Source organism: Carcharhinus amblyrhynchos, chromosome 14 (genome assembly GCF_965287045.1).
Source record: "Carcharhinus amblyrhynchos chromosome 14, sCarAmb.v2.hapA, whole genome shotgun sequence".
Classification (NCBI taxonomy): Eukaryota; Metazoa; Chordata; class Chondrichthyes; order Carcharhiniformes; family Carcharhinidae; genus Carcharhinus; species Carcharhinus amblyrhynchos.
The window spans coordinates 73,441,624-73,467,016 of NC_137337.1; the positions used below are offsets into that span (position 1 = coordinate 73,441,624).

At 46.1% G+C, this 25,393-nt stretch overlaps 1 protein-coding gene across 5 annotated transcripts in view; it reads left to right on the plus strand.

Moving 5' to 3' along the window:
* Window positions 1–25,393, plus strand: part of LOC145352783 (alpha-(1,6)-fucosyltransferase) — a 565,169-nt gene that overhangs the window by 158,615 nt on the left and 381,161 nt on the right. For 4 of the 5 annotated variants that reach the window (XM_080203100.1, XM_080203101.1, XM_080203102.1 and 1 more), the window contains one exon: window positions 22,142–22,229. The exons of the other annotated variant lie outside the window; for it this stretch is intronic. The gene's annotated coding sequence lies outside the window, so the exon portion shown is untranslated. The remainder of the gene's footprint in view (window positions 1–22,141; window positions 22,230–25,393) is intronic. 5 annotated transcript variants of the gene reach the window in all.

The following is a 25,393-nucleotide window of genomic DNA, read 5'->3' on the forward strand; positions in this document are numbered from 1 at the left end:
AGAACTGCAAATGTTGTCTTTTATTGATTCTTCCATGGGCTGTGCGCGCCGCTGGCTAGGCCAGCATTTGTTGCTCATCCCTATTTGCCCTTGAACTGAGTGGCTTGCTTGGCCATTTCAGAGGGGCAACTAAGAGTCAACCACATTGCTGTAAAAGCATAAACATGGCCTACATGGCATGTAGGCCAGACCGGGTAAAGATGGCAGATTTCCTTCTCCGAAGGACATTAGTGAGCCAGATGGGTTTTTTTACAACAGTCGATGATTATTTCATGGTCACCATCGCTGAGAGGAGCTTTCAATTCCAGAATTTTAACTTCCTCCGGCTGCCGGGTCCCTATCACATTAGCCTGGCTATCTGCATTACTAATCCAGGAAAATTATCACTTTGCTAACCTTTCCCCTATAGTCTGTCCAGAACAATTTTCTTTCTCTCTCTCAATTTGTGTTTGCATTTTGCGTTTCATACATAGCATCATAGAATCCTTACAGTCCAGAAGAAGGCCCATTGCATCTGTACCGACTCTCCAACAGAGCATCTTACCCAGATCCTATCCCTGTAACCTCATGAATTTAATCTACTAATCCCCCTAACCTAGGCATTTTGGGACAGTAAGGGGCAATTTAGCATGGGAGGAAACCCACGCAGACAGACATACAAACTTCAGCAGACAGTGACCCGAGGCTGGAATTGAACCCGGGTGCCTGGAGCTGTGAGGCAGCAGTGCTAACCATTGCGCCACTGCGCTGTGCTAGATAGCAGCCAACAAAAACTACTCTACAATGCCGTTGACTTGAGTTGCACTAATTAATGGTGATTATCTGTTGGCCATGTCCATGTTATTCACGGATTGCCAACTCCTAGACTGTCTCCAATAGCGACATGTGGGATCGGATGGAAAATGGCAGGTGCAGTATTGAGGAGAGCTGAAATAAGAAGAAAATTGGAGCCTGAAATGCTATGGGATGAATTATTTTTGTGGGATGGGGTGTCTCTGGCTATGCAGCATTTATTGCCCATCCCTAGTTGCCCGAGGGCAGTTGAGAGTCAACCACATTGCTGTGTCTCTGGAGTCACATGTAGGCCAGACCAGGTAAGGACGGCAGATCCCTTTCCATAAAGGGATGTTAGTGAGCCAGAAGAGTTTTCCTGACGATTGATGGTTTCACGGTCATCAGTAGATTCTTAATTCCAGATATGTTTTACTGAATTCAAATTCCACCATCTGCTGTGGTGGGATTCGAACCCAGGTCCCCAGAATATTAGCTGGGTTTCTGGATTAATAGTCTAGTGTTAATACCACGGGGCCATCGCCTCCCCAATTTGGACCCCCTCCTCTTAAGGCAGAGATTTGCCAGTCCCATCGAGGGCCACACCCCCTCCTGCCCCAGTGGTGCGAGTAACGCAAATGGTCATTGCCTTTGACGGGGCTGGAAGACCCTGTGGGGGGCGGATGATGAGCCGCCTCAGCTGTGGGAAAACCCGTGGCCACGGTTTCCAATTCGGAACGTGCTTGGGATGCTTACGATGCGGAACAGGGATGGATTTGAATCCGTGGAAGGAAAGTGTGATTCGACAGTGAATTAACATTCTCATTGAGATCCTGAGGTGGCCCGTGAGAAATGGAAACCTCAGTGCGGTGCAGTGGTACACGCACTTCAGAAAGCGGGATCAATGAACGCTGCGAGGGAAAAGCATAAACATGGCATTGCCTTAAAGCTATGCTTTACTTGATCTGGGAGTGTTTGAAGTTGGCTAAAGTGCTGAAACATTGTGTAATAGAAAACCTGTTTCTCTCGATCCCCAGTGGCAAGAAGCCTCATCTACAATAATCACAATTCCCCCACCTCGTAAATGTCTTCCCAGCGAGCTTGTGAGGGAGTGTTCAGGTATTGCTGCTTGGAGTTTCCTGGGGGCAGGAAGGTTGTAAATTGGAATGGGTGGCACAGCGGTTAGCACTGAGCCTCACAGCGCCAGGGACCCTGGTTCGATTCCCGGCTTGGGTCACTGCCTGAGTAGAGTCTGCACGTTCTCCCCGTGTCTGCGTGGGTTTCCTTCAGGTGCTCCGGTTTCCTTGCACAGTCCAAAGATGTACGGGTAAGGTTGATTGGTGATGCTAAGTTGCCCCTTAGTGTCGGGGGGACTAGCTAGGGTAGATGTATGGGGTTATAGGGATAGGGCCAAGGTGGGATTGTGGCCAGTGCAGACTCGATGGGCCGAATGGCCTCCTGCACTGTAGGGATTCTAGGATTCAATTTTTCCCGCCCGATTTAAGTGATTCTTAATCCACTGGGGGTTTGTCTGAATACACCTTGATGAAGTGGGGGGGGGCTGGGGAAGGTCGCTTTGGGCCTACCTGCAGCGTGGGCCAATTGAGGCCCTCGAGTGACCTAGGAATGGCTATTTAAAGGCTCTTCATGCCTGTGCCAAGTGTACCCTGACATATAAGGGTTGGGGGGAAGCAGAAACAATAAGAAATAATCACAAAGCTCTCGAATTTATTGCTAGTGACATGACATTTAAAAGGATTGACGCTATTGGTGAATGCACTGGCATTGTGATAATCTCACCCGCTTCGTAATCCGGAGGCCCAGACTATTGCTCTGGGAACTCCGTGCCATGATGTGGAGATGCCGGCTGGGGTAAACACAGTAAGAAGTCTCACAATACCAGGTTAAAGTCCAACAGTTTATTTGGTAGCAAACGCCACTAGCTTTTGGAGCGCTGTCCCTTCATCAGGTGAATGGGAGTTCCATTCACAAACAGGGCATATATCTATATACATAGAACTCCCATTCACCTGACGAAGAGCAGTGCTCCGAAATCTAGTGGCGTTTGTTACCAAATAAACCTGTTGGACTTTAGCCTGGTGTTGTGAGACTTCTCACTCAGTGGCAGTCAATAGAATTCAGATCTGACTGACAAATCTGGAATTGAAAACTAAATTCATTGAATCCCTACATTGCCATTCGGCCCATTGAGTCTGCACTAACTCCTTGACTGAGTACCTTACCCAGGCTTCCTCCTTCCTCCCTATTCCCGTAACAGAATCCAGAAATTTGATGCGAATGTAATAACTACTGCAGGAAAAATAACCCCTGGAGGAACCTACATATCACCAGAGATCCCCAGTAGACAATTTTTCAAAATATAAGCAATGCCAATATTTGCAATAAATGTCACCATTTGCAATTTTCTTTGTGTGGCACGCAAGAAACAATACCTTTGACTGTATCCCAATACAGGTGACAATAATAAATTAAATCGAAATTCACTCCCTCTGCCACTGATGCTCAGTTGCAGCAGTGTGTGCCATCTACACGACACACTGCTACATACAGCCAAGATTTCTTAGACAACACCTCCCAAACTATCTAGAACAGCAGATACCTGGAAACCCCACCTCCTGGAGGTCCCCCTTAAAGTCACTTACTATCCTGACTTGGGAATATATGGCCATTCCTTCAGTGTCGCTGGGTGAAAATCCTGGAAATCTTTCCCCAACAGCAGTGCTGGTGTACCTACACCTCATGAGATGAGAGAAAGGATGGGAGGCTGGTTTGCATGATGGATTGGGTTACATTCATGAGCTTTTGTAGTTTCTTGCAGCCTTGGGCAGAGCAGGAGCCATACCAAGTTGTGATACAACCAGAAAGAATGCTTTCTATGGTGCATCTGTAAAAGTTGGTGAGAGTTGTAGCGGACATGCCAAATTTCCTTAGCCTCCTGAGAAAGTAGAGGTGTTGGTGGGCTTTCTTAACTATAGTACCAGCATGGGGGGGGTAACCAAGGCAGGTTGTTGGTGATCTGGACACTGAAAAACTTGAAGGTCTTGACTATTTCTACTTGGTCTCTATTGATATAGACAGGGGCATGTTCTCCTTTACACTTCCTGAAGTCGATGTTGATCTCCTTAGATCATAGCTGATTTTGTATCTCCACTCCACTTGCTTTTGCTTCAAATCTCAAAGATTGTAGGGACGAGGAGAGGAGAAATCTGTATGGCCCTTCCAGCCCGTTCCACCACTCAACAAGGTAATGGCTGATCCAGTTCAATGCTACTGTCCTGCACGAACTATCATTCCTTCCCTTAATTTTCTATGTTCCCAAAAATCTTGGCTGGAATTCTCCCGTCCCACCTGCTGCGGGAATTATGGCCAGAGGGGGCAAGGATGGGGATGGTCCATGCAATGGCCCACTGACGTCAGGCGGGATTTTCCGATTTTGAGGCAAGCACAGTTGGAGAATCCCGTCCCTTGTCTTGAATATGCTCAACAACTGAACATCCACATCTCTCTGGGATACAGAATTCCAGAGATTTATAGAGTGAAAGGATGTCCCTTTCTCAGTCACAAATGGCCAGCTCCTCATTCTGAGACAATGGCAGCTTGTAACATTTTTCCTACGTTGGTATTAATGTGAGCGTTGCAATCCTGTCGCAGTGAAGTATGTGCTCCTGCTGTGAGTGAGATCAGCTGTCACTAACTGGGGAAAGGGTAAGGCATTATTCTGAAGTATAGACACAGCCAGTTAGCAGCTGTGAAGGGGGTTGGAGGAGGAAATCTGTGTGTCTCCGGATTATCTGAGTCAACCTTTGTCAAGGAAAGACTGATTCCAGATTCCTTCTCCACTCAGCGAATGAGCAGTGAGATATAACAGCGAGGCCAACCAGCCTATCATTCCCTGTTTTCTCTCCTCTGCCTTTTGTAGAATCATAGAGTCCATACAGTGCAGAAGAAGGCCATTTGGCCCATCGAGCCTGCACCAATAACAATCCCACTCAGGTCCTTTCCCCGTAATCCCTCTAATGCTAAGTTCCCCTTGTGTCTGTGTGGGTTTCCTCCTGGTGCTCAGGTTTCCTCCCACAGTCCAAAGATGTGTGGGTTAGATTGATTGGCCATGCTAAATTGACACTAGTGTCGGGGAATTAGTTGGGTATGCCTGTGACTAGGGCCTGGGTGGGTTTGTGGTTGGCACAGACTCGACGGGCCAAATGGTCTCCTGCTGTACTGTAGGGATTCCAGGATTAGGAAGGAGTCGGATCCTGGAAGCTGCAGCCTTACTTTCAGAGCTGTGGTCTCCATTCCACCTTGAAGTGCCTTGTTGCCGGAACATCTTGCGGAGCTTAATACACAAAGAGACACAGCTGGATGCTCCCAAGAGCTCTGGATACACGGGATGGGCAGGTGTCTCAGTGCAGGGATGTAGCTATGGTGTCTCAGTGCTGGAATGAGAACTTGAAGATAAGTGACCATTTAGCCTGACTCGAATAGCAGGAAAGAAAAGTTGCTCAACTTTCAGTGGATGCTAGTTAACGTCACAGCTGCAAATGGGATTTGATGTACAGTTCCAGAGCAAACAATTAGGCCTCGCAAACCAATTGGATTCATTGAGGTGTTAACAGGATGAATGGACCGTGATATTCAGTGCATAACTTACACAGAATTCAATAAAAGTCCACATTCAATGCTGTCCATTGAGATGATAATTTGCAAGATTAATATTAAATGTGTAACTGATTAAACACTGGAGCTTTAACACATCCTGAAATGGATTCAAAATTTACTTGCACTTTTCAATTGTTTTCATCCAATTTTCACGCCCAGTTTCCTTTTGGCACGGCAGTAGGAGTTCACTGAGGGATAATAAGGGTGGCACAGTGGTGAGCATTGCTGCCTCACGGTGCCAGGGACTTGGGTTTGATTCCTGGCTTGGGTTACTGTCTGTGCGGAGTCTGCACATTCTCCCCGTGTCTGCGTGGGTTTCCTCCGGGTGCTCCAGCTTCCTCCCACAGTCCAAAAGATGTGCTGGTTAGGTGCTGGAATTCTCCGCCCCCCCCCCCACCAAACAGCATTGTGGGTCAACCCACAGAACGTGGACCACAGCGATTCAAGAAGGCAGCTCACTGTCACCTTCGCAAGGGGCAACTAGGGATGGGCAATAAATGCTGGCCAGCCAGCGACACCCATGTCCCACGAATGAATGAAAGAAAGGTGCATTGGCCGTGATAAATTCTCCCTTCTTGTACCTGAACAGGCCCCAGAGTGTGGTCCTGCCATCTCCAGGCCTGGGCCTCCATCTCAGGGAGTCACTGGAGGAGACCCAGACTGATTCACAAAGAAAATTACAGCACAGGAATAGGCCCTTTGACCCTCCAAGCCTGCACCAACCATGCTGCCCATCTGAACTAAAACCCCCTACCCTTCCGGGAACCATATCCCTCTATTCCCATCCTGTTCATGTATTTGTCAAGCTGCCCCTTAAAAGTCACTATGATATTGGTTCCACTACCTCCCCCGGCAGAGAGTTCCAGGCATCCACCACCCTTGTATATGTCCTTTAAACCTTGCTCTTGCATCTTAAACCTGTGCCCCCTAGCAAAATTGACTCTCCCACCCTGGGAAAAAGCTTCTGACTATCCGCCCTGTCCATGCCCCTCAAATCTTGTAGACGTCTATCAGGTTGCCCCTCAACTTCCACCATTCCACTGAGAACAAAGCAAGTTCCTCCAACCTCTCCGCATAGCTAATGCCCTCCATACCAGGCAACATCCTGGTAAATCTTACTCACGTCTGCCTCAGAGAGAGCTCAGGTTCTTTCCTCCTTTGCCCGACCCCGTGCCCGGCTGATACAAGCAAACTAAAGGTAGACGATGAGAGGTTGTTTCTCCCTATTGGACGGTTTGGGGCCAAAGGGTATAATCTCAGAGTAATGGGGTCACCCATTAAAGACCGAGATGGGGAGGAATTTCTCCTCTGAGGGTGGTGAACCTGTGGAATTCTTTACTGCAGAGTCGGGTCGTTAAGTATGTTCCAAGTTGAGACAGGAATGGAATCAAAGGTTATGGGGATAAGGTGAGAAAATTAGGTTGAGGGTTATAATATCAGATCAAATTAGTCATGTTCTCATTGAGTGCTGGAACAGACTCGATGGGCTGGATGGCCTACTTCTGCTTCCACATCACAGAATCCCTAAAGTGTAAAAGGAGGCCATTCGGCCCAGCGAGTCTGCATTGATAACATCCTACCTAACCTTGTAACTCCACATGATCCCCTGACACGAAGGAGAAATCCCACCCAGGCCTGTTTCCCGTAACTCCACATATTTACCCTGCTAATCCCCCAAACCTACACATCTTGGGACACTAAGGGGCAATTTAGCATAGCCAATGCACCCAACTTGCATGTCTTTCAGGCTATAGGAGGAAACCCATGTAGATACGGGGAGAATGTGCAAACTCCACACAGGCAGTGACCCGAGGCCAGAATTGAACCCAGGTCCCTGGCGTGGCGGGGCTAACCACTGTGCCAATTTGCTGCCTGTAAACCTTATGGTTTAATGTGGTACAGGCTAGGATTCAAGCCACGCTGGCAGTGGACTAAACCTTCTGTATGATCAGAGAGCCATTTGCCACGCTATTGGCTGTCAGCTGTGAGGAATTCCAAAAATAAAAATATGGCATCAATTATCAACAAGGCAAACTCAGCAATATCAAACAAAGGGATAAATACACGCTTGGTGAACAACTGGAATATGAAATGAGCATTGCAATACATTTCTCCACCTGTCACAGGCTGTTTCACAAGAAATATATCATTTTAGCATTATTTATACTTCAGTGGTGTGTCTATTGGTTAAGCAAATCAAATAAAGCAGCATGATTTGCTGCAAAGGCTGGGATGAAACAGTAAGTATGATCTTGATGAAATCATGAACTTTTATGAATTAAATCAGGGGGAAGAGACTTTCTCTGAGCTTACCCAAACAATTTCCGAGTCTCGAGCGGTAAGCATCTGTTTTGGAAAGAAATCTTGCCTGTCTTGACTGAGCCTGGGTGTGTCTAAGATTGCAGTGTAAGCATGGTCCACCTCTCCCCCAGTGCAGCACAGGTGAATGAGCGGTGTCCTCTGTCTGTTGGCGACCAGGATCCCGTCTACACTTCGTTGCGCTCAGTAATTCCACAACTCTATCCAGAGTTTTTAGGACTCATTTTGGCGGGATGTGGGCATCGCTGGCTGGGCCCAGCATTTGTTTCCCATCCCTAATTGCCCCTTCAGAAGGTGACGGTGAGCTGCCATCTTGGATCGCTGCAGTCCCTGAGGTGTAGGTGCACACAGTGAGAAGTCCCACAACACCAAGTTAAAGTCCAACAAGTTTATTAGATAGTAAACGGTGGGTTTACTATCAAATAAACTTGTTGGACTGTAACCTGGTGTTGTGGGACTTCTTACTGTGTTTATCCCAGGCCAACGCCGGCACCTCCATAACGTGTAGGTGCGCCCACAGCGCTGTGAGGGAGGGAATTCCAGGATTTTGACACATTAGAGGGACGGTGATATATTTCCAAGTCCAGATGGTGAATGGCTCGGAGGGGAACTGGTGTTGTTTCCAGGTATCTGCTGCTGCTTTTGTCCTTCTAGATGGTAGCAGTCATGGGTTTGGAAGGTGCTACCTAAGGAACCTTGGTAAATTCCTGCAGTGCACCTTGTAGATGGTACACACGGCTGGCACTGTTCATTGGTGGTGGAGGGATTGAATGTTTGTGGAAGGGGTAACAAATCAAGCAGGGTTGCTTTGAGCTTTGGTGTTGGGCTTCCTGAGTGTTGTTGGAGCTGCACCCATCCAGGTAAGTGGAGACTATTCCATTCCACTTGTGTCTTGTAGATGGGGGACAGGAGGCGATGTACTCACTTCATAAGACCTGGAGTATTGTGCACAGTTTTGGTCCCCTTATTTGAGTTGAGATGTAGTGGCATTGGAGGCAGTTCAGAGGGGGTTCACTAGATTGATTCCAGAGATGAGGGGTTTGTCGTATGAAGAGAGATTGAACAATTTAGGCCTATACTCTCTGGAATTTAGAAGAATGAGGGGAGATCAAATTGAGGTATACAAGATGATGAAAGGTATCGATAAAGTAGACGTGGAGTGGATGCTGCTGCTTGCGGGACATTCTAGGATGAGAGGTCAGAGTCTTAGGATAAGGATCAGCAAATTTAAAACAAAGTTGAAGAGAAACTACTTCTCCCAAAGGGCTGTAAATCTGCGGAATTCGCAGCCCCAAAGTGCGGTGGATGCTGAGACAGTGAGTAAATTTAAGGAGGAGTTATACAGATTTTTAATTGGTAATGGGTTGAAGGGTTATGGGGGGATGGCAGGAAAATGGGGATGAGGAGCATATCAGCCATGATCGAATGGCAGAGCGGACTCGATGGGCCGAATGGTCTAATACTGCTCCTATATCTTATGAACTCCAGGACTCTGAGCCTTTGACCTGCTGTGGTAGTCTTGTATTTATTTGGTTAGTCAATTTGTGGCCAACAGTAACCCCCCAGAATGTTGAGAGTGGGGGAGTTGGCGTTAGTAATGCCATTGGATATCAATGGGTGATGGTTAGATCCTGGCTTGTTGGAGATGGTCATTGCCTGGCACCTGTGTGGCACAAATGTCACTTGTCCACCCAAACCTGGATAGTGTTGAATTTGGGCATAAATTTCTTCATAGCGAGGGGGATTGAATATAAAAGTAGGGAGGTCTTGCTGCAGCTGTATAGGGCATTGGTGAGGCCGCAGCTGGAGTACTGTGTGCAGTTTTGGGCGCCGCACCTGCGCAAGGATATTTTGGCCCTGGAGGGAGTGCAGAGGAGGTTTACTAGGCTGATACCGGAGTTGAGGGGATTGAGCTATGAGGAGAGGCTGAATAAACTAGGCTTGTACTCGTTAGAGTTTAGAAGAATGAGGGGAGATCTCATTGAGACGTATAAGATGATGAATGGGATGGATAGGATAGAGGTGGAGAGACTCTTCCCGCTCAAAAAAGACAGTAGGACTAGGGGGCACAGCCTCAAGATAAAGGGGAGGCGGTTTAGAACGGAATTGAGGAGGAACTTCTTCACTCAAAGGGTGGTGAATCTCTGGATTTCTCTGCCCGTTGAAGTGGTGGAGGCTGCCTCGCTAAATATTTTTAAGAAGCGGGTTGATGGGTTCTTGATAAGAGAGGGGATTAAGGGTTATGGGGAGAGGGCGGGAAAGTGGAACTGAGCCACAACAGATCAGCCATGATCTTATTGAATGGTGGGGCAGGCTCGAAGGGCTAGATGGCCTACTCCTGCTCCTATTTCTTATGTTCTTATGTATCTGAGGAGTGGTGGATTGTACCAAATATTGTGCAGTCACCAGCGAACATTGCCATGTGTTTATGAAACATTTAGATACGCACTTGAAAGGCCATAGAATACAGATCGAGAGCTGGAAAATGGGATTAAAAGAGATAGGTGCTTGAGACCAGTATGGACATGATGGGCTGAAGGGCCTCTTTCTAGTGCTGTATAACTCTGTGAACCCTCTGATATTGCTGAAGTGAACTCCCTGCAGTGTTGTGAAGTGTAAAGGGCCATCACTCACCCTTGCCTCACATTAACACACACCCCTGGTAGGAAGTGTCAGCAGCGGACTGTCTGGTAGAGATTGATGGGTGACCTGTGTGAGTTTTTGCCGTGACTTTGAGGAGAGGTTTGCGCAGTTTGCAGTGGAGCTCGGATAAGCAATATGTATGCTAATTACAGCCCATAATTTCCAATGGATTTTTGAATTCAGAACAAAACACCATTGTCAGGATAATTGATTCTGTTTTCACAATCAGAGTCAGCCCATTACTCTGGAGCAATTGGTGCGACTCGATAAGGATTTAAAAGTATGATCATGGCGCTCTCTCTCTCTCTCTCCCCCTACCCCCATCCCCCAGCTCTGATTTCAACTCAGTCTTCAGGGAATTTCAACCACGTCATCACAATATTGATCCGTCCAGTTGGTTTTGGGTTCAGACCTGTGCAGATGCTAAATCCAAGCATGAAAGGAGCTTTGACACGAACAAAGAGAATTACAGCACAGGAACAGGCCCTTCGGCCCACCAAGCCTGCACTGACCATGCTGCCCATCTGAACTAAAACTCCCTACCCTTCAGGGGACCATATCCGTCTATTCCCATCCTATTCATTTTGTCAAGATGCCCCTTAAAGAGTCACTACTGTATCCGCCTCGACCTCCTCCCACAGCAGCGAGTCCCCTGCACCCACTCCTCTCTGGGTAAAAATGAACTTGCCTTGCACATCTTTAAAGTGCGAGAGGCAAGGTTTAAACCTATTGCCTCCTAGTAATTGACTCTTCCACCTTGGGAGAAAGCTTCTAACTATCCACTCTGTCCACGTCCCTTATCTTGTAGACTTCTAGCCCCTTGGCCCTCAACCTCTGTCGTTCCAGTGAGAACAAACCAAGTTTCTCCAACCTCTCCTCATACTCCTCCATACCAGGCAACATCCTAGTAAATCTTTCCTGCACCCTCTGAGTGGTTTCAGTTTTTTATTCATTCATGAGACATGGGCGTCATTGACTGGTCAGCATTTATTGTCCATCCCTAGTCACTGCCTGTGTAGAGTTTGCACATTCTCCCCGTGTCTGCGTGGGTTTCCTCCAGATGCTCTGGTTTCCTCCCACATTCTGAAAGACATGCTGGTTAGCTCCGTTGACCCGAACACGTGGTGGATTGTGTTGGCTAGGGATATTTCACAGTAACTCCATTGCAGTGTTAATGTAAGCCTTACTTGTGACTAATAAATGAACTTTACTTTATCATGCAGACTCCGCACAGACAGTGACCTAAGCTGGGAATCGAATTTGGATCCTTGGCGCTGAGAGGCAGCAGTGCTTGCCACTGTGCCGCAGCATTATACAGAACTGTGAAATAGTTAGTACACATAAAGCCTCCTGGCAGGGTGCTTTCAGACATTGGCTAACAGCACAGTGCAATTGCCCAGAGAAAATTAAACCTTCTGAGCAATTGCTGCCTAACCTGGGATCTTCTGTTAAAAGTGGAATGAGAGTTTTGGTTAAAAGCGACATTTAAGATCCTGCACTGGACTTTGGAATGGAAAGGATCAAGAGAAAGCATTATTACATGTGAAAATTTTAAAGCATGTTCTCAAGAGTGGAGTTGTAACTCACATGGGACTCACGTGAGGCATTCAAAGAAAACCACAGGCGCTAATTTGGGTTCGGAGCAGAGTGTGTATTTGACCACAGTCATTCTGTGTGCATCAAAGGGACTTTGTTTGTTAATGAGACCATTGTAGCTTAAGATATACGTTGCAATTCGTGTTAATCTTAAAATTAACATTGTTAATTTTAAGATTGTTAATTCTAAGATTGTTAAAATAAAGGTGGAGTAAAAGAGTAGTGTATAATCCAACTTTTTAGTGTGTAATAAATGTGCTTCCCTTGTTAAAACTAGCAGTCCTGTGATTCTAAAATAGAAAATACTGGCAAATCTCAGCAGGTCTGACAGCACCTGTGGGGAGAGAATAGAGGCAATGTTTTGGGTCTAGGTGAGCCCTTGTCAGAGGATTTTGATTCTGATCTTCTTCCGCCTTATTAAAAAAGGAAAAGTTACAATCTTTTGAGCCAGAGTTCCATCCTGGGATCTTCCTATCCATTTATAACATTAACAAAAAGGCAATTCTAGTTACCTTGGTATTGATGTCCAGCCAGGAACATTCTTAGCGTAGATTGAACCAACTCTACAATGCAGTCGACAAGCATCTGAAACATTGAGACCGAGGTGTGACACTGATCACAGGGGGTGTGTGTGTGTGTGTGTGTGTGGTGTGGGGGGGTGGGGGTGTCACAAAAAGGGGGAAAACCACCTTTCACAAATTTGAGAAATGCCACTTTCCCAATATTTCTGCTCCATTCCCCACATAGAATCGTTGGTCTACAGTGCTGAAGGAGGCCATTCAGCCCATTGAGTATGCACCAACCACACTCCCAACTGGGATCTATTCCCGTAACCCCGCATATTTACCCCACTAATCCCCCTGACGCCAGGGTCAATTTAGCCTGGCCAACCAACCTAACCCGCACATCTTTTGACTGTGGGAGGAAACTGGAGCACCCAGAGGAAACCCACGCAGGCACAGGAAGAGTATGCAAACTCCACACAGTTAGTGACTGGAGGCCGGAGTTGAACCTGGATCCTTAGCGCCGTGAGGTAGCAGTACTTACCACTGTGTCGCCCATAATTAAAACCACATTTTAAAAAGAAGGCTTCAATCTCTTTCAAGAAAGACAATTAGAACACAGGTTTCGACATCTGGTCTGTGGTAAGTTAATTGGTCCCTCATGAGAAGGTGGCAGAGATAAAATTAACTTTATTTCGAGTTTTGTGTGTATAGAAGGAGGACAGATCTTGACTCTCTGCGCTAACACCTGGCTTCACTTCTCTTTGGAGCTTATCTTGTGGCCTAGTGTTTCAAAGCATTTTGTGGACAGTTTGTTGTCCTGTTTCTGATGAGTTTTCTGATCTCAGGTCAGACAAGTGATGGACGCAGCCTGGGGTGGCACAGTGGTTAGCACTGCTGCCTCACAGCGCCAGGGACCCAGGTTCGATTCCCACCTTGGGTTACTGTCTGTGTGGAGTTTGCATCTTCTCCCCGTGTCTGCGTGTGTTTCCTCCGAGTGTTCTGGTTTCCTCCCACAGTCTGAAAGGCATGTTGGTTAGATGGATTGACCATGCTAAATTCTCCCTTGGTTTGCCCGGACAGGCCCCGGAGTGTGGCAGCTCAGGCATTTGTGACTAATAAGTAAACTTAAAAAAGCACTGCTTTGGGTAAAGGATACAGGATACAAGTTCCTGCACCTGATGGCAGTTCGAGCAACCTTAGCTGCTCCAGGGAGTTGGGTAAGAGTGAGCTCAGGTGTGAATGTGACAGCTCCCGCAGCCTTGGGCCTACCTCGAGAGGTACCTGCAAGAACTGACAGCTGCCCATTCCCTCGGCTGAAGATGTCATGTGTCAGGGCAATGTTAGCACGTTGGGAAATGAAGTTTTCTTTCTAATGTTTGGAACAGGTGTTCTGTGTCTGATGTATTTCCCTGTTGCCTTCATTATTTATAGATTCCAAATTGTGTTCAGATAAGATCTGCCATTTTCCCTATGTAGTGAATAGTAGCTCTCCCCTCTCAAATTTTGTTTTGTATCGCCAGTACTGACTTTGCCCCTCTTAGAGAAAGGTCAACGAGAGGCCTCTACTTTCTCAAGAGCCGAAGAAAATTCTGCATGTCCGCTATGACTCTCTTTACAGATGCACCATAGAAAGTATCCTTTCCAGGTGTATCACAGCTTGGTATGGGTTCCTGCTTTGCCCAAGACTGCAAGAAATTACAAAAGGTCATGAATGTAGCCCCATCCATCACACAAACCAGCCTCCCATCCACTGACTCTGTCTGCACCTCCTGCTGCCTCGGAAGAGCAGCCTGCATAATCAAGGACCCCATGCACCCCGGGCATTCTCTCATCCACTTTCTTCCGATGGGGGAAAAGTCTGAGGTCACGTATCGACTGACTCGAGAACAGCTTCTTCCCTGCTGCCATCAGACTTTTGAATGGACTTACCTTAAGTTGATCTTTCTCTACACCCTAGCTATGACTGTAACACTACATTCTGCACCCACTCCTTTCCTTCCCCCCTATGTACTCTATGAACGTCATGCTTTGTCTGGATAGCACGTGAGAAACAATACTTGTCACTATATCCTAGTACATGTGACAATAATAAATCAAATATAAGCCGAAATGTTGTTTCTTCCAGTAGGAACTGTCATTATCATTATCCCTTATGTCTGTTACTTTTTACCTTCGTTGTTTCTCTCCACTTCCTTTCTCTGTATCTATCTCTCATTTTCTCTCCCTTTTTCTCTCCATCATTGAGCTTTCAGTCTGTTTTTATGTTTCTCCTTCTGTCTTTCCCTCCTTCTGTAATCTCTCTCCTCAATGTTTCTTTCTAGTCATCATTGCCAGTCAGAGGGGGAAGCTCCTCGGATTGTCCTCCATCCCTTAAGGCAGGGATTTGAACCCAGACTGAACATGGGTATCTCTTCTGTTGACTGTAAAGCAACAGTGCCAGCCTGTGGGCTGATTCATTCGTCCGTCTTTTGGTGGCACTTCCTCCAGCGAGGGTCCCACTTTGCCTCCTCCGTTGCTGATTCACCCAAAAGTCCTTCCGAGAGTGAGCCTGGTTTCTTGACTTTCAGCCAGCACTCAGACAGTTAACAATTGTCTACTACAGTGTGACAGCTTTCAATAGCTGACCTTGTGTGCTCCCTCTATTATTCTGCTTGTCCCAATTACCCTTCTACTCCGAGCACACACACCATTGTTCCAGCCACTTCTAGACTCTTCCAGTTGCTCCTTGCCATTGATTTTGATTTGATTTATTATTGTCACATGTATTAACAAACAATGACAAGTATTGTTTCTTGCATGCTATACAGTCAAAGCATACTGTTCATAGAGAAGGGAAGGAGGGCGTGCAGAATGTAGTATTACAGTCATAGCTAGGACGTAGAGAAAGATCAACTTAATGTGAGGCAAGTCCATTCAGAAGTCTGACAGCAGCAGGGAAGAAGCTGTTCTTGAGTCTTGCATGACTTCAAACTTTTGTACCTTTTTCCTGACGGAAGAGGGTGGATGAGAGAATGTCTGGGGTGCGTGGGGTCCTTCATTATGCTGGCTGCTTTGTCGAGGTAGCGGGAAGTGTAGACGGAGTCAGTGGATGGGAGGCTGGTTTGCCTGATGGATTGGGCTACACTCACGACCTTTTGTCACTTCTCGTGGTCTTGGGCAGAGCTGGAACCATACCGAGCTGTGATACAACCAGCTTTCTATGGTGCGTCTGTAAAAGTTGGTGAGAGTCGTAGCTGACATGCCAAATTTCCTTAGTCTTCTGAGAAAGTAGAGGCGTTGGTGGGCTTTCTTAACTACAGTGTCTGCATGGGGGAGACCAGAACGGGTTGTTGGTGATCACTGAGTGAGTTCTGTATGTATTGTTCGCAGCCCATCGTTCATTCCTGAATCAAGTGCACATTATTAGTAATCTAAGGTCACCCATCCTGATCATGGACGATCATTGCTCTGTGTAAGCTGATCCTCCGCTTTTGCAATCCCTCGAGTCATTACTTAGTGAGCACTTAATAGCGAGGTAAGTTTCCAAGCTTAACAGAGAGCCACACAGCGGCACGAGCGGGCTGGACAGTGAGTCCTCCTGTGGATACACTGAGATTGGAGGTTCCTCCGCCTTTCTTCATTCCTTCTTTCTCAGGATGGCAAGGCTGGCATGCATTTCCCATCCCAAATTGTCCTTGAACTGAGTGGCTTGCTGGGCCATTTCAGAGGCAGAGTTTCTCACTCCCACTGTTTTGGGCATTTTCCTTTACCAGATATAAAAATTATCGAAAAAGGAGGTTAATTGGCTGACACTCCAATGCCATGCAGTTGGGTAAGAGTTTTTTTCTTCTCCCGTTGGTGTAGGGTAGGCAAGATGCCAATAGGATGGATGTGTTGGGCGACTAATGGGCTGGACTGTGGGGAAGTCGTGTGATGAAACCTCCAGGAATATATTGAATCACAGTTGGCAACATCTTTCAGAGTAAAGAGTGAATCACATTACTAGATCACACGTTGGCCAAATTGGGCAAAGATGTCAGATTTCCTTTCCCAAAGGACATTAGTGAACCCAGTGGGTTTTTACAACAATCATTGATCATTGACATGGTTCCCGTCCAAGCTTTATACTCCAGATTTATTAATCAAATTTAAAACCCATCACTTGTCCCCAGAGCATCAGCCTGGATTTCTGGATGTCTAGTCCAGCAATGATATCATCACCATCTTCCTGAGCTGGTTTCGACTTTCCTGATGCATGTTTTTAAAGATTTATTCGTTGGACATTGCCGTTGGCAGGCTGGCATTTATTACCCATCCCTAGCTACCTGAGGGCAATTGAGAGTCAACCACATTGCTTTGGCTCTAGATTCACAAGTAGGTCAGACCAGATAAGGACAGCAGACTTCCTTCCCTAAAGGACATTAATGACTCAAATGAGTTTTTCTGACAATTGACAGTAATTTTGTGGTCATTAGAAGATTCTTAATTCCAGATTTTTTTTATTATGTTGAATTAAAATTTCTACCATCTGCTGTGGTGGGATTTGAACCCAGGTTACGAGAGCATTAGCTGAGTTTCTGGACTAATAGTCAAGCGGTAATACCACTGGGCCATCGCCTCCCCTTATCTTCGTTATATGCCTGGGAAATGGTTTCCAGGGCCAGACCCTGATGGTCTGCCACTGTTTGTGGAACTGCCGCATTATAAACCGCTGTCCTTGGGAGAGAACAGGGGGAAACATTTAGGCATCATTAAAAACCTCTGAACAAAGAGCGCGTCCCTGCATTTTTAACCTTGTCCTCCGAGTGACTAACAACCATTGTAGGTGTTTCCAACATCAGAAACTGGCACCAATTCACAACATGGCTCCTCTTAATCATCTAGACCACCAACATTGAGATGACCCTGAACCGTGTCAGGCTAGCTTTGTTCCTTACACTAAGGCCACTCTCTAACAATGGTCAAAAAAGTGGCTGCTTTCCAGAGAATAAAAGTAATGATCCAGAATTGTGATCAGATTTTGTCCAGTCGGTTAGTGTTTCCAAAGATTGAAATTAAATATATTCCAAATGTGTGAAGCGAAATCCAAGTTGGCCGTTCCACCCAGATATCTGTGTCTGCCCGTTCTTGGCACCTTCTATTCTTTGTGTGCATCTCTATTCCCTCTCCTCTGCTTATCTGGCCCCTTGTGACAACCCCCCTCCTCCCCCATATATTCACACTAGTCATCCCTTCACTGCTTACGTTGATTTGCTCTTCTCTTTCCAATGTTTGTGCATCATCCCTCTCTGCCTCTCTTCTGTCTGTGTTTGTCTTCTGTCTTTCCCCTGATTTTGGTCTCTGTTGCTTCTTTCCCTCTGCCAATCTTTCCACCCCAGACCCCAAGGCATTTATGTCAACCTCTCCCTTTTTGGTGCCCCACGTGGGAAGGCAGTGGCGTATTGTCACTAGGCTAGTAACCCAGAATCCCAGGGCCAGATAAGTTTAAATTTACTTGTTAGTGTCACAAGTAGGCTTACATTAATACTGCAATGAAGTTACTGTGAAAATCCCCCGCTCGCCACACTCTGGCACCTGTTCGGGTACACTGGGGGAGAATTTAGCACGGCCAATGCACCTAACCAGCACGTCTTTTGGACTGTGGGAGGAAACCCACGCAGATACTGAGGAGAATGTGCAGATTCACGCAGATGGTGACCCAAGCTGGGAATCGAGCCCAGTGCTAACCACTGTTCTGCCTAATCTGGATGTGGGGACCCGCATTAAGATGATGAGATTTGTATTCAACAGGAAAAATATCTATAATTAAAAGTCTATTGGTGACCGCGTTACCATTGTCGATTGGAGGAGAATCTCATTTGGTTCATTAATGTCCTTCAGGGAAGGAAATCTGCCGTCCTTACCTGGTCTGGCCTACACGTGACTCCAGAGCCACAGCAATGTGGTTGAGTCTCAAATGCCCTCTGAAATGGAGGGCAGTTAGGGATGGGCAATAAATTTTGGCCCAGCCGGGGGCATCCATGTCCCTTGACTGAATCACCCATCCCATAATTATTCCAAAATATACTCTGTTCCCCAGCAACCAGGAAGGCAACATTTGGTACATGCCACTCCTCAGTGCAGTTGCCTCCATCAGTATATCCTGCTGTCCCCGTGGACATGAAGGTTGAGGGGGGGAGCATTCCATTTACAAGATCTCTCATTCATAAATTCTGATTTAATTACAACAGATTTCTCATCTGTTGTAATTACATGAGACAAGGTTCAATAATTCGAACACACGCGAGGATCCATTTCCCCGAGTGTCCAGAAGCAGGCTGGAGTTTATTATTCACCAGTAAGTCTGCAGATTAATTGCTGCTATTTATTTGTGGTTGAGTGGGTACATATGACTGGGCTTCCTCTCACACCGGTTGACTCACAGCTCATTAGTTTTCCGACATAATCACAGCACGCAACAGTTAAGCAAAGAAGGAAAGTGCTTGCACTTCGCTGTGACCATAGACAAAGAAGCGCTGCCCCCAGGTTCTGTACCATTCTCACTTGATCATAAAATCCCCATAGTGCAGAAAGAGGCCATTCGGCTCTTCATGTCTGCACCGATAACAATCCCATCCAGACCCTATCCTCTGTAACCCCATCTATTTACCCACCTAATCCCCCTGACACTAAGGCACAACTTAGCATGGCCCATTAGCCTAACCTGCATGTCTTATGACTGACCCTTTTGGCTACGGACACCATCCCAAAATGCATTGCCAAGGCACAAAGGGAGCTATGAAGAGTGACTGAGAGATCCTATATGTGCTTAGCTCTGTTTGCTTCAATCTAGGCAAAGATTTCATTTTAAGATGTTTCTGCCTATGTAACCAACTCTGCTAAGCTTAAAAAACTGATTACTGACTTGACTACATTATAAAACTCAGAAGGCTACAGGTCAGCTGAAAGTTGACTGCATTCCTGAAGGGTACACAGGCAAACACGTTTTTCATAACAACAGCTGCAAGACCTGTTTTCATAAACAGGGAAGAATGTTTCCAATAACAAGATAAGGGTTGAGATATATTGTGGATTTTAGTGTGTGTTTTCAGTTCAGTTTCAAAATCCTGTCCAAGTTCAACTCAGGGCCTGGCCTAGCCAGAGTCCCAGTTTTGTCCTTTTTGTCATGTTAATTCTTAAGTTCTGTTCAATAAAAGAAATTCATTTTAAAACCCCCTACTGGTGCTGTCCTCTCGTCTGTTCAAAGGAATGAATGGACCCAACTGTGATCAAAAACCAAAGTATTGAGAAAGATTGTGGACTGACTCTCCTGGGTGGGGATCTGAGCTGGTTTGTTAATCAAGTGCCTTTTATATTGCTGTAATCGGGGCTATGGATAGATAACAGTCTGGTAGCGATTGCAGAAAGCAATCTAATTTGCCACATGCGGCCACAGATAAAAAGCAACCATTTGTGTTACGTTCTTTTATCCACGATTGCAATAGTTGCTGTATTTGGCTTTGTTTGAATAATTTAAATAACTAATACCTTCCTGCCACATTTCCCTGTTGTCTCCTTCAGCAGTGTTAGCATGGTAAACATTCTTGTACGCTGATTGAAAGTAGTAACTTCTCTGAGCTAATATCATTGATTCAAGGCCTTAGTGCGTCTCTGGCCTCTTCTCAATCTACATCTCAGAATTTGATCTGATTTGACTTTGACTCGATTTATTATTGTTACGCGTATTGAAATATAGTGAAAAGGACTGTTCCTTGCACCCAATACAGAGAAGACATACCATTCATAGAGTACATAGAGGAGAAGGAAAGGAGAGAGCGCAGAATGTAGCGTTGCAGTCAAAGTTAGGGTGTAGAGAAAGATCAGCTCAATAAATGGTTTGATTTATTATTACCACATGTATTGGGATACAGTGAAAAGTATTATTTCTTGCGTGTTATACAGCAAAGCATACTGTTCATAGAGTACATAGAGGAGAAGGAAAGGAGAGGGTGCAGAGGGTAGTATTACAGTCAAAGATGTAGAGAAACATCAGTTTAATATATGATTTGACTTATTGTTGCGTGTACTGGGATACAGTGAAAAATATTATTTCTTGCACACTATACAAACAAAGCATACCATTCATAGAGTACATAGGGGAGTAGGAAAGGAGAGGGTGCAAAATGTAATGTTACAGTTATACTCAGGGTGTAGAGAAAGATTAGCTTTCTCTAGGTAGGTCCATTCAAAAGTCTGATGGCAGCAGGGAAGAAGCTGTTCTTGAGTTAGTTGGTATGTGACCTCAGACTTTTGTATCTTTTTCCTGATGGAAGAAGGTGGAAGAGAGAATGTCCGGGGTGTGTGAGGTCCTTGATTATGCTGGCTGCTTTACCGAGGCAGCGGGAAGCATAGACAGAGTCAATGGATGGGAGGTTGGTGTGTGTGCTCCCTGTTCCATCACTTGCATCGGAACTCCATCCTCAACTTTGCCATCCTTCTTAAAAAAATGTTACTGAAAGGTTGATCCTCCGTTTTCCCCTTTGATTCCAACAAAAATCTACTCTATTTTCCTCTCTCTTTTGACATACCTTGTCTGTAAGTTTGACCCTCTTGTCTTCAAACTGAATCTATAACCGCCATCCTTTCTGACTTGCTGTACGCTAATCTTGCCCTTTAACCTGTATCGAACACAAGGCTTTCAAAATTTAAGGTGGCACGGCGGCACAGTGGTTAGCACTGCTGCCTCACGGCGCCAGGGACCCGGATTCAATTCCGGCTTTGGGTCAATGTCTGTGTGGAGTTTGCATGTTCTCCCCATGTCTGCGTGGGTTTCCTTCAGATGCTCCGGCTTCATTCCATAGTCCAAAGATGTGGAGGTTAGGTTGATTGGCCACGCTAAATTGACCCTTAGTGTCTCAAGGTTGTGTAGTTAGATGGATTGGCCATGCTAAATTGACCCTTTGTGTTAGCTGGGTAAAAACATGGGGTTGGGATTTGGGGATTTGTTTTTATTCATTTGTGGAACATGAGTGTCGCTGACTGGCCAGCATTTATTGCCCATCCCTAGTTGCCCTTATTCAGAGGGAAATTGTTGAGAGTCAACCTGTTGCTGTGGGCCTGGAATCACAGGTAGGCCAGACTGGGTAAGGACGGCGGATTTCCTTCCCCAAAGTGAACCAGATGGGTTTTTCCGACAAAGGTCATCAGTAGATTCTTAATTCCAGATTTTTTTTTTATTGAATTCAAAATCCACCATCTGCTGTGCCGGGATTCGAACCCAGGTCCCCAGAACATTAGTCGAGTTTCTGGATTAATAGCCTAGCGATAACACCACTAGGACATCTGCCTCCCCATATCATTATCGGTGCAGACTTGATGGGCTGAATGGCCTCATCCTGCGTTGTGGGGATCCGATGAATGATGCTGCTGATGTAGTGAGTGGAAATTTATTCATGTATTTGCAGGTGAAATGTGTGACTTTCAGGAAACAGCTTCATGTTTGCGAACCAACAGAACTGAAAAATGTTTAGTCAGCCGAAAATCCCTTGGCTCTGGCCCATGGACAGATGGATTCTGGCTGTTGTGATGACTATATTTCACACTGGTTTAAAAAGAAAATCATTTGAACTGTCGCTGGCTAGATTGTTTATCCTGTGCTTTGAATTTTATAGCAAATGAAGACAATGTAAAAGACTGAGACAACTGCAAGACCCGAAACTTATTTCCTCTGCCGAGTGCCCAGATCATCTGACAGCGAAGGTAAAATATTCACCCCTGGAGGTGCTTTCATCAGCTTGTCATTGTAAAAACCCTTTGCAAAAGTGCTGTGGTAAGGCTCCTTTTATAAAGGTCAGTGAATCTTCTTCAAGGCCGTCAACCTCGGGGATGTGGCAGGCATTTTGTACACTTTTTTTAAAATGGTGAACGTTGCCGTTTTCCAAAGAAATTAAAAAGCCTCGTGTATTTGCAACTGGGGGTGGTTGGAACGAAAATAAAAATGTCTGAGGGAACCGCCATTTTGAAAGCAGCAGGCGGCCATTTTGAGATCAGTTGAATGCCTCTCGCACGATGTGTTGCGATGAAGGATTTTGTCTGGACTAGTAAGTCCATGCAGAAAAAGATCTCAAGTCAAAGTGCACATTCTAAAAACTGCACAACTCAGCAGGAAATGCTATCCCGAGAGTTATGGGCAAAGTTTGACAGGAAATGTTTGGGGTTGTGGAGAGGGTGAATAGGTGAACGTGGTTTCTCTCGTTCTCCTTCGTTGGATTGTTATTTGAGGGCGAGGCTGTGGGTTTGTCATTCGCAATTCCTTCCACTGGGTTCTCAATCTTGGTGGCGGTTGTGGGTAGTGTCACCATCGAGAAGGACAAGGGCAGCAGATGCCTGGGAACACCACCGCCTGCAGGCTCCCCTCCGAGTCACTCACCATCCTGACTTGGGAATATGTCAGCTGTTCCCTCAGTGTCGCTGGGTCAAAATCCTGGAACTCCCTCCCTAGCAGCTCTGTGGGTGTACCTACACCTCAGGACAGCAGTGCCTGGGAAGGCACAAGGGCAATTGGAATCATAGAACCCTACAGTGCAGAAAGAGGCCCTTCGGCCCATCGAGTCTGCGCCGAACGCAATCCCACCCAGGCCCTACCCTATGTCCCTACATATTATACCCACTAATCCCTCTAACCTATGCATCCCTGGACACTAAGGGGCAATTTCTTAGCATGGCCAATCAACCTAACCTGCACATCTTTGGGAGGAAACCGGAGTACCCGGAGGAAACCCATGCAGACACGAGGAGAATGTGCAAACTCCACACAGACAGTGACCCGAGCCAGGAATCGAACCCAGGACCCTGGAGCTGTGAAGCAGCAGTGCTAACCACTGTGCTACCGCGCCGCCCAAGGGATGGGCAATAAATGCTGTCCTAGCCAATGCCGCCCACATCCTGTCAATGAATTTTTAAAAATTGCTGTCACATAGCGAATGGGAGGGTTGGATATTAAGGCTGATCTGAGGGTGCTTTTAGATTGACTGGTTGCTTAGTTTGAGCATATAGAAATGTTGAAGATGTGTAGCTTCACATGTTGAAGTCAGAACTGTAAACTCACTGTAAACCCTTTTGTAAATAATGTGATTGTGATAAACAAGCTGGTTTAAACATGCTGAATGTTACTTAAAATTGATTTGTCTTCTGAGAAGATCTGTCATGCATTGGCCAGCGATCTTGGCTGAGCTCTTCAGCACATATATGAATGATCTGGGTAAAGGAATAAAGAGTTATGTGTCTTGATTTAAAGAGAACACTCAGGTTAGGGGATAAAAAGTGTCAATGGGAGCAGGAAATTACCAAGAGACAGAGAGAGATTAAGTGAATTGTGGCCTAACACTCGGCTCCTCCCTCTACAAGTGGATCCTAGACTTCCTAACCCACATCACAATCAGTAAGTATAGGCAACAACACCTCCTCTGTGATCATCCTCAGCACCGGTGCCCCACAAGCCTGTGTTCTCAGCCCCCTACTACACACCAATGACTGTGCGGCCAAATTTCCTTCCAATTCGATTGTCAGGTTTGCCGACGACACTACTGTAGTGGGTCGGATCTCAAACCATGACGAGACAGAGTACAGGAAAGAGATGGGGAGTCTGGTGAACTGGTGCGGCGACAATAACCTCTCCCTCAAGGTCAAAAAAAAGGAGATAGGCATCGACCTCAAGAAGCTTGGTGGAGGGCATGCCTCTGTCTACATCAATGGGGACGAAGTAGAAAGGGTCGAGAACTTCAAGTTTTTTAGTGTCCAGATCACCAACAATCTACCCTGCCCCTCCTTAATGATGCCATCGGATTTTTGAATGGACCTACCTTACGTTAAACTGATCTTTCTCTACACCCTCGCTACATTCTGCATTCTCTCCTTTCCTTCTCTGTGAACGGTATGCTTTGGCTGTATAGCGCGGAAGAAGCAATATTTTTAATTGTATACTAATACATGTGATCATAATAAATCAAATCAAAAGTTACAGTAGGCAGAGTTGAATGTGGGGGAAATATGAGGAACTTCAGTTTGAAACTGAAACTAACAAAGCAAGTATGTTTTTGAAATGGGGAGAGATTAGAATCTGTGGCGAAGGAAGGAAGTCTGCACAAATCCACTCACCATCCTGACTTGGAAATATATCACCATTCCGTCACTGTGGCTGGGTAAAAATCCTGGAACTCCCTCCCTAACAGCACTGTGGGTGTACCTATACCACATGAGCTGCAATGGTTCAAGAAGACCGCTCACCATCACCTTAAGGGCATTTAGGGATGGGCAATAAATGTTAGCCAGTGATGCCCATATCACCATGGATGAATTTTTAACATCGCAAAGAGCTAGTACATCGATTCATGAAGCTACCGACAAGGCTCATGAAATATTCCTGTATCTCGAGTGGATTGGAATAAAAGACTGAGGAACTGAGAGTGTGGGATTTTCCAGACCCCCCGCATAGACTGTTTTCCAGCGATGGGGAGGTGGCTGGCCGTTGGCTCAGGACAAGATCTTCTGTTCCAATCATAGTCTACGGTGTTTTGCTGGGCTTGTCTGTCCCACTGTTGATGAATCTATCATGGTGGGGGAGGGGGTCGTCTCCATGGTGGGACTGGAAGATCCTGCTGGTGGGAGGGGCTGGAAAATCCTACCTTGCGTTTCAGCAGTGCAGAACCCTTGGTCAGGCCCCATGTTGAGAACTTTCCTGAACCTCGGGAAAGTAACGTCAGCTTCTGAATGGATACAGCACAGAATCATTAAAAGAGAAAGGGTGCTGGGGTTTGGAGGTCGTTTTATATAAAGGTTGTATTTCACCCTGTGTTTAGAAGGTTGAAAGGTAATCTAAAGTCCTCTACCCAGCCAGCAACGCCCACATCCTGTCAATGAATGAA